This window comes from Oncorhynchus mykiss, chromosome 27 (genome assembly GCF_013265735.2).
Source record: "Oncorhynchus mykiss isolate Arlee chromosome 27, USDA_OmykA_1.1, whole genome shotgun sequence".
NCBI classification, from domain to species: Eukaryota; Metazoa; Chordata; class Actinopteri; order Salmoniformes; family Salmonidae; genus Oncorhynchus; species Oncorhynchus mykiss.
In genome coordinates this window covers 47,483,095-47,491,475 of record NC_048591.1, presented here as the reverse complement: position 1 = coordinate 47,491,475, position 8,381 = coordinate 47,483,095, and positions in this window count along the sequence as shown.

Below are 8,381 nucleotides of genomic sequence, written 5' to 3'. Positions count from 1 at the left end.
GTACAGAGTCAATGTGGAAACTATATACAGGGGGTACTGGTACAGAGTCAATGTGGAGTCTATATACAGGGGGTACTGGTACAGAGTCAATGTAGAGGCTATATACAGGGGGTACCGGTACAGAGTCAATGTGGAGGCTATATACAGGGGGTACCGGTACAGAGTCAATGTGGAAACTATATACAGGGGGTACTGGTACAGAGTCAATGTGGAGGATATATACAGGGTATTACGGTACAGAGTCAATGTGGAGGCTATATACAGGGTGTTACGGTACAGAGTCAATGTGGAGGCTATATACAGGGTATTACTGTACAGAGTCAATGTGGAGGCTATATACAGGGTATTACTGTACAGAGTCAATGTGGAGGCTATATACAGGGTATACGGTACAGAGTCAAAGTGGAGGCTATATACAGGGTGTTACGGTACAGAGTCAATGTGGAGCTATATACAGGGTATTACGGTACAAGAGTCAATGTGGAGGCTATATACTGGGTGTTACGGTACAGAGTCAATGTGGAGGCTATATACAGGGTATTACGGTACAGAGTCAATGTGGAGGCATATACAGGGTATTACGGTACAGAGTCAATGTGGAGGCTATATACAGGGTATTACGGTACAGAGTCAATGTGGAGTCTATATACAGGGGGTACTGGTACAGAGTCAATGTAGAGGCTATATACAGGGGGTACCGGTACAGAGTCAATGTGGAGGCTATTATACAGGGGGTACTGGTACAGAGGTCAATGGGGAGTCTATATGCAGGGGGTACTGGTACAGAGTTAATGTAGAGGCTATATACAGGGGGTACCGGTACAGAGTCAATGTGGAGGCTATATACAGGGGGTACTGGTACAGAGTCAATGTGGAGGGCTATATACAGGGCGTACTGGTACAGAGTCAATGTGGAGGCTATATACAGGGGGTACTGGTACAGAGTCAATGTGGAGACTATATACAGGGTGTTACGGTACAGAGTCAATGTGGAGGGCGTATATACAGGGTGTTACGGTACAGAGTCAATGTGGAGGCTATATACAGGGTATTACAGGTACAGAGTCAATGTGGAGGCTATATACAGGGTGTTACGGTACAGAGTCAATGTGGAGGCTATATACAGGGTAATACTGTACAGAGTCAATGTGGAGGCTATATACAGGTATTACTGTACAGAGTCAATGTGGAGGCTATATACTGGGTGTTACGGTACAGAGTCAAAGTGGAGGCTATATACAGTGGTGTTACGGTACAGAGTCAATGGGAGGCTATATACAGGGTGGTACCGGTACAGAGTCAATGTGGAAAGCTATATAACAGGGGGTACTGTACAGAGTCAATGTGGAGTCTATATACAGGGGTTACTGGTACAGAGTCAATGTAGAGGCTATATACAGGGGTACCGGTACAGAGTCAATGTGGAGGCTATATACAGGGGGGTACCGGTACAGAGTCAATGTGGAAACTATATACAGGGGGTACCGGTACAGAGTCAATGTGGAGTCTATATACAGGGGGTACCTGTACAGAGTCAATGTAGAGGCTATATACAGGGGGTACCGGTACAGAGTCAATGTGGAGGACTATATACAGGGGTGTTACGGTACAGAGTCAATGTGGAGGCTATATACAGGATATTACGGTACAGAGTCAATGTGGGAGGCTATATACATGGTCTTACAGTACAGAGTCAATGTGGAGGCTATATACAGGGTGTTACTGGTACAGAGTCAATGTGGAGGCTATATACCAGGGTATTACGGTACAGAGTCAAATGTGGAGGCTATATACAGGGTATTACGGTACAGAGTCAATGGGAGGCATATTACTGCGGTGTTACGGTACAGAGTCAATGTGGAGGCTATATACAGGGTATTACGGTACAGAGTCAATGTGGAGGCTATATACAGGGTATTACGGTACAGAGTCAATGTGGAGTATATATAAAGGGGGTACTGGTACAGAGTCAATGTAGAGGCTATATACAGGGTGGTACCGGTACAGAGTCAATGTGGAGGCTATATACAGGGGGTACTGGTACAGAGTCAATGTGGAGGCTATATACAGGGGGTACTGGTACAGATCAATGTGGAGGCTATATACAGGGGGTACTGGTACAGAGTCAATGTGGAGACTATATACAGGGTGTTACGGTACAGAGTCAATGTGGAGGCTATATACAGGGTGTTACGGTACAGAGTCAATGTGGAGGCTATATACAGGGTATTACGGTGCAGAGTCAATGTGGAGGCTATATACAGGGTGTTACGGTACAGAGTCAATGTGGAGGCTATATACAGGGTATTACTGTACAGAGTCAATGTGGAGGCTATATACAGGGTATTACTGTACAGAGTCAATGTGGAGGCTATATACAGGGTATTACGGCACAGAGTCAAAGTGGAGGCTATATACAGGGTGTTACGGTACAGAGTCAATGTGGGAGGACTATATACAGGGTATTACAGTACAGAGTCAATGTGGAGGCTATATACAGGGTATTACGGTACAGAGTCAATGTGGAGGCTATATACAGGTATTACGTTACAGAGTGAATGTGGAGGCTATATACCGGGTGTTACGGTACAAGGAGTCAATGTGGAGGCTATATACAGGGTATACGGTACAGGAGTCAATGTGGAGGCTATATACAGGGTATTACGGTACAGAGTCAATGTGGAGGCTATATACAGGGCATTATGGTACAGAGTCAATGTGGAGACTATATACAGGGGGTACCGGTACAGAGTCAATGTGGAGGACTATATACAGGGGGGTACCGGTACAGAGTCAATGTAGAGGCTATATACAGGGGGTACCGGTACCAGAGTCAATGTGGAGGGCTATATACAGGGTGGTACCGGTACAGAGTCAATGTGGAGGCTATATACAGGGGGTACCAGTACAGAGTCAATCTGGAGACTATATACCAGGGGGTACCGGTACAGAGTCAATGTGGAGGCTATATACAGGGGGGTACCGGTACAGAGTCAATGTGGAGGCTATATACAGGGTGTTACGGTAGAGAGTCAATGTGGAGACTATATACAGGGGGTACCGGTACAGAGTCAATGTGGAGGCTATATACAGGGTATTACGTACAGAGTCAATGTGGAGGCTATATACAGGGTATTACGGTACAGAGTCAATGTGGAGGCATATACAGGGTATTACGGTACAGAGTCAATGTGGAGGCTAATCAGGGTATTACGGTACAGAGTCAATGTGGAGGCTATATACTGGGTGTTACGGTACAGAGTCAATGTGGAGGCTATATACTGGGTGTTACGGTACAGAGTCAATGTGGAGGCTATATACAGGGTGTTACGGTACAGAGTCAATGTGGAGGCTATATACAGGGTATTACTGTACAGAGTCAATGTGGAGGCTATATACAGGGTATTACTGTTACAGAGTCAATGTGGAGGCTATATACAGGTTATTACGGCACAGAGTCAAAGTGGAGGCTATATACAGGGTGTTACGGTACAGAGTCAATGTGGAGGCCTATATACAGGGTATTACAGTACAGAGTCAATGTGGAGGCTATATACAGGGTATTACGGTACAGAGTCAATGTGGAGGCTATATACAGGGTATTACGGTTAGAGAGTCAATGTGGAGGGCTATATACAGGGTGTTACGGTACAGAGTCAATGTGGAGGCTATATACAGGGTATTACGGTACAGAGTCAATGTGGAGGCTATATACAGGGTATTACGGTACAGAGTCAATTTGGAGGCTATATACAGTGGGTACCGGTACAGAGTCAATGTGGATTCTATATACAGGGTATTACGGTACAGAGTTCAATGTGGAGGCTATATACAGGGTATTACGGTACAGAGTCAATGTGGAGGCTATATACAGGGTATTACGGTACAGAGTCAATGTGGAGGCTATATACAGGGTATTACGGTACAGAGTCAATGTGGAGGCTATATACTGGGTGTTACGGTACAGAGTCAATGTGGAGGCTATATACAGGGTATTACGGTACAGAGTCAAAGTGGAGGATATATACAGGGGGTACCGGTACAGAGTCAATGTGGAGACTATATACAGGGGGTACCGGTACAGAGTCAATGTAGAGGCTATATACAGGGGGTACCGGTACAGAGTCAATGTGGAGGCTATATACAGGGGGTACCGGTACAGAGTCAATGTGGAGGCTATATACAGGGGGTACAGTACAGAGTCAATCTGGAGACTATATACAGGGGGTACCGGTACAGAGTCAATGTGGAGGCTATATACAGGGGGTACCGGTACAGAGTCAATGTGGAGGCTATATACAGGGTGTTACGGTAGAGAGTCAATGTGGAGACTAGATACAGGGGGTACCGGTACAGAGTCAATGTGGAGGCTATATACAGGGTATTACGGTACAGAGTCAATGTGGAGGCTATATACAGGGTATTACGGTACAGAGTCAATGTGGAGGCTATATACAGGGTATTACGGTACAGAGTCAATGTGGAGGCTATATACAGGGTATTACGGTACAGAGTCAATGTGGAGGCTATATACTGGGTGTTACGGTACAGAGTCAAGTGGAGGCTATATACAGGGTATTACGGTACAGAGTCAAAGTGGAGGATATATACAGGGGGTACCGGTACAGAGTCAATGTGGAGGCTATATACAGGGGGTACCAGTACAGGGTCAATCTGGAGACTATATACAGGGGTACCGGTACAGAGTCAATGTGGAGGCTATATACAGGGTGTTACGGTAGAGAGTCAATGTGGAGACTATGTACAGGGGGTACCTGTCATTAAGCAGTAAGGTCTACCTACTCCTGTTGTATCCGACGCATGTGGCAAATGAAATATATTTTGATTTTTTGACACACACAAACACACACACACCACACACACACACACACACACACACACACACACACACTCACACACACACCACACACACACACACACACACACACACACACACATACACACCACACACACACAGACACACACACGCACACACACACAAATACCTGTTCACATTGCATGTGGGTATTATCATATTGCATCAGAAACAATATCTATCCAGGGACTCCAGTCAACTAGTTATATTCTGGCTATGATAAATGGTGACATACAGGCTTCACTAAAATACGAAATATGAGATACAAACAACAACACGTTCAAATCAAATGTTATTGGTCACATACACATACTGTAAACAATACGCAACAATATACACAAAACAAAAATGAAAACAATATAAGAAATATAGAAATTAGGGTGAGAAATGTCAGAGTGGCATTGACTAAAATACAGTATATACATAGACTACTGGTTAAATGTTTGGAACAGTTTGGACCTACTCATTCAAGGGTCTTTATTTGTACTATTTTTCTACATTGTAGAAGACGTCAAAACTATGAAATAACACATTTGGATAATGTTGTAACCCCCCCCAAAAACGTGTTAAACAAATCCAAAATATGTTATATTTGAGATTCTTCAAAGTAGCCACCCTTTGCCTTGACAGCTTTGCCTTGACAGCTTTGCTTTTCATGAGGTAGTCACCTGGAAAACATTTCAATTAACAGGTGCTTGTTAAAAGTTCATTTCTGGAATTTCTTTCCTTCTTAATGTATTTGAGCCAATCAGTTGTGTTGTGACAAGATAGGGGTGGTATACAGAAGATCATTGGTAAAAGACGAAGTCCATATTATGTTAAGAACAGCTCAAATAAGCAAAGAGAACTTTTAACATTTCTTAAAGTGCATCGCAAAAACTATCTAGAGCTGTGATGAAACTGGCTCTAATGAGGACCGCCACAGGAAAGGAAGACCCAGAGTTACCTCTGCTGCAGAGGATAAGTTCATTAGAGTTACCAGCCTCAGAAATTGCAGCACAAATAAATGCTTCAGAGTTCAAGTAACAAGACACAACTCAACATCAACTGTTGAGAGGAGACTGTGAATCAGGCCTTCATGGTCTAATTGCTGCAAAGAAACCACTACTAAAGGACACGATAAGAAGTAGTGTCACTAGTGTAGACTAGTGTAGAGGAGTAGGCAGGAGGCAGGAGGCAGGAGGCAGGAGGCAGTCACAGGTTTAGAACTGCTGAGTTTATTTAAGCATCGTAGATCAAAGCTGGACGAAACCCAAACGCTGCTGTGCTCAAAATATGTCTTCATAAACAAAAAGGCACAGGGCGAACCCAAGGTGCAAAATATAAAGAGCCTCAGGAAATAGGAAAGATTCCTCTCAGGAAAACAAGCAGCATTGGCAATGACCGACAAGACAAAACGGTAGAGGGAGTAATATATATATACAGTGATATACAGTGATAAATAGAGTGGGGAAACCAAGAGTGTGTAATGATGACGAGACAATTCCGGGGTTGATGAGTGAAGGGCGTTTGCCAGCAGCAGGTTCGGGAGCAGCTAGAAGGCCGGCGACGCCGAACGCCTGAGCTGGACAGGAGAGGGAACCAAAGCGAAGGCAAAGAGACTTGCGTGTGCCAAGAAACACAAGCAATGGACATAGACAGGTGGAAAAGTGTCCTTTGGTCTGATGAGTCCAAATTGGAAATGTTGTCTTTGTGAGACAGGATGTGGGTGAACGGATGATCACTGCATGTGTGGTTCCCACCGTGAAGCATGGAGGAGGAGGAGGTGTGGGGGTGCTTTGCTGGTGACCCTGTCAGTGATTTATTTAGAATTCAAGGCACACTTGACCAGCATGGCTACAACAGCATTCTGCAGCGATACGCCATCCAATCTGGTTTGGGATTGGTGGGAACATCGTTTGTTTTTCAACAGGACAATGACCCAACACTCCTCCAGGCTGTTTAAGGGCTATTGTACTAAGGATAGTTAGGTAGTGCTGCATCAGATGACTTCACAATCACCTGACCTCAACCAAATTGAGATGGTTTGGGATGAGTCGGACCACAGTGTGAATGAAAAGCAGCCAACAAGTGTTCAGCATATGTGGGAACTCCTTCAAGACTGTTGGAAAAGCATTCCAGGTGAAGCTGGTTGAGAGAAAGCCAAGAGTGTGCAAAGCTGCCATCAAGGCAAAGGGTGGGCTATTTGGCTATTCGGTTACCATATGATTCCATATGTGTTATTTCATAGTTTTTATTCTACAATGTAGAAAATAGTAAAAAAAAAAACAATTCACCTCCTCCCTGTAGGCTGTTGGTAATAATATGAGTCAAGGCTCTGGAGAAGACCCAGACGCAGACAGTTTCGAAGTAACAAAAGTGCATTACAAAAAACAGGGGGTCATGCAAAAGACAGGTCAAGGGCAGACAGAGGTCAGTAATCCAGAGCAGAGCCCAAAAGGTACCGAACGGCAGGCAGGCTCAGGGTCAGGCAAGAGGTCAGTAATCCAGAGCAGAGCCAAAAGGTACCGAACGACAGGCAGAATGGTCCCAAAAAATCGGGAAAAAGATAGAAAACAGGAACTAGAAGCAGAAAGGAGCACGGCAAAAAAACTAACTGTCAACAGACAAACAGAGAACACAGATATAAATACACAGGGGATAATGAGGAAGATGGGCGACACCTGGAGGGGAGGTGGAAACAAGCACAAATACAGGTGAAACAGATCAGGGTGTGACATTAGGTCTACTACTGATGTGTCGTCTGCAAACTTGATGTTTGCCTTTGAGGCGTGCATGGCTACACAGTCATGGATGAAAAGGAGGGCCTTAAAAGCACTCACTTTTTACCTTGTCAGCTCGGGAAATCGATCCAGCAACCTTTCGGTTGCTGACCCAAACGCTCGAACCACTAGGCTAGCTGTCTCCCCAGTCCAATTACTTCATCATTTAATTGCTGCTATTTGTTGTGTTCTATCTTAATTCTGTCAAACATTTGCCATGTAAATACTGGAAAAACATTATGAATTGAATTATAATTCATGATATTTTTTTTTTGGGGGGGGGGGGATTTATTAGAGGTTGGTGGGATCAGAGTGCAAACTAGATTTCATGTTCAGTTGTCAGCAACGCGTTGACTAATCAGCTCGTTAGTGAGACTCCACCTTGTAATGTTCCTCCGTAATTATGGAAATGCTTGAGGAGACCGTGGCTGGGATGCAGATGGCACCCTATTCCCTACTTATGGTCCCCGTTCAACACAGTAGTGCACTATATAGGGAACAGAGTACCACTCTGTTATTGGGAATAGGGTGCCTGTGTTAGCTCTCATCTCTCCTTGTGTCCGTTTAACTCCATGTTTCACACTGCTGAGAATGAGCCCCAAAAGCTTATAATGACATTGGCCGTTTACGTTCTACAGTGCTACAATTAGGTTTAGCTACTTAGAAACACGAGACTTTTGTCTTTCATTCATTCAGCCTACTGAACTTCTATTACCTATTACACAGAATAAGCTGAAAATAAA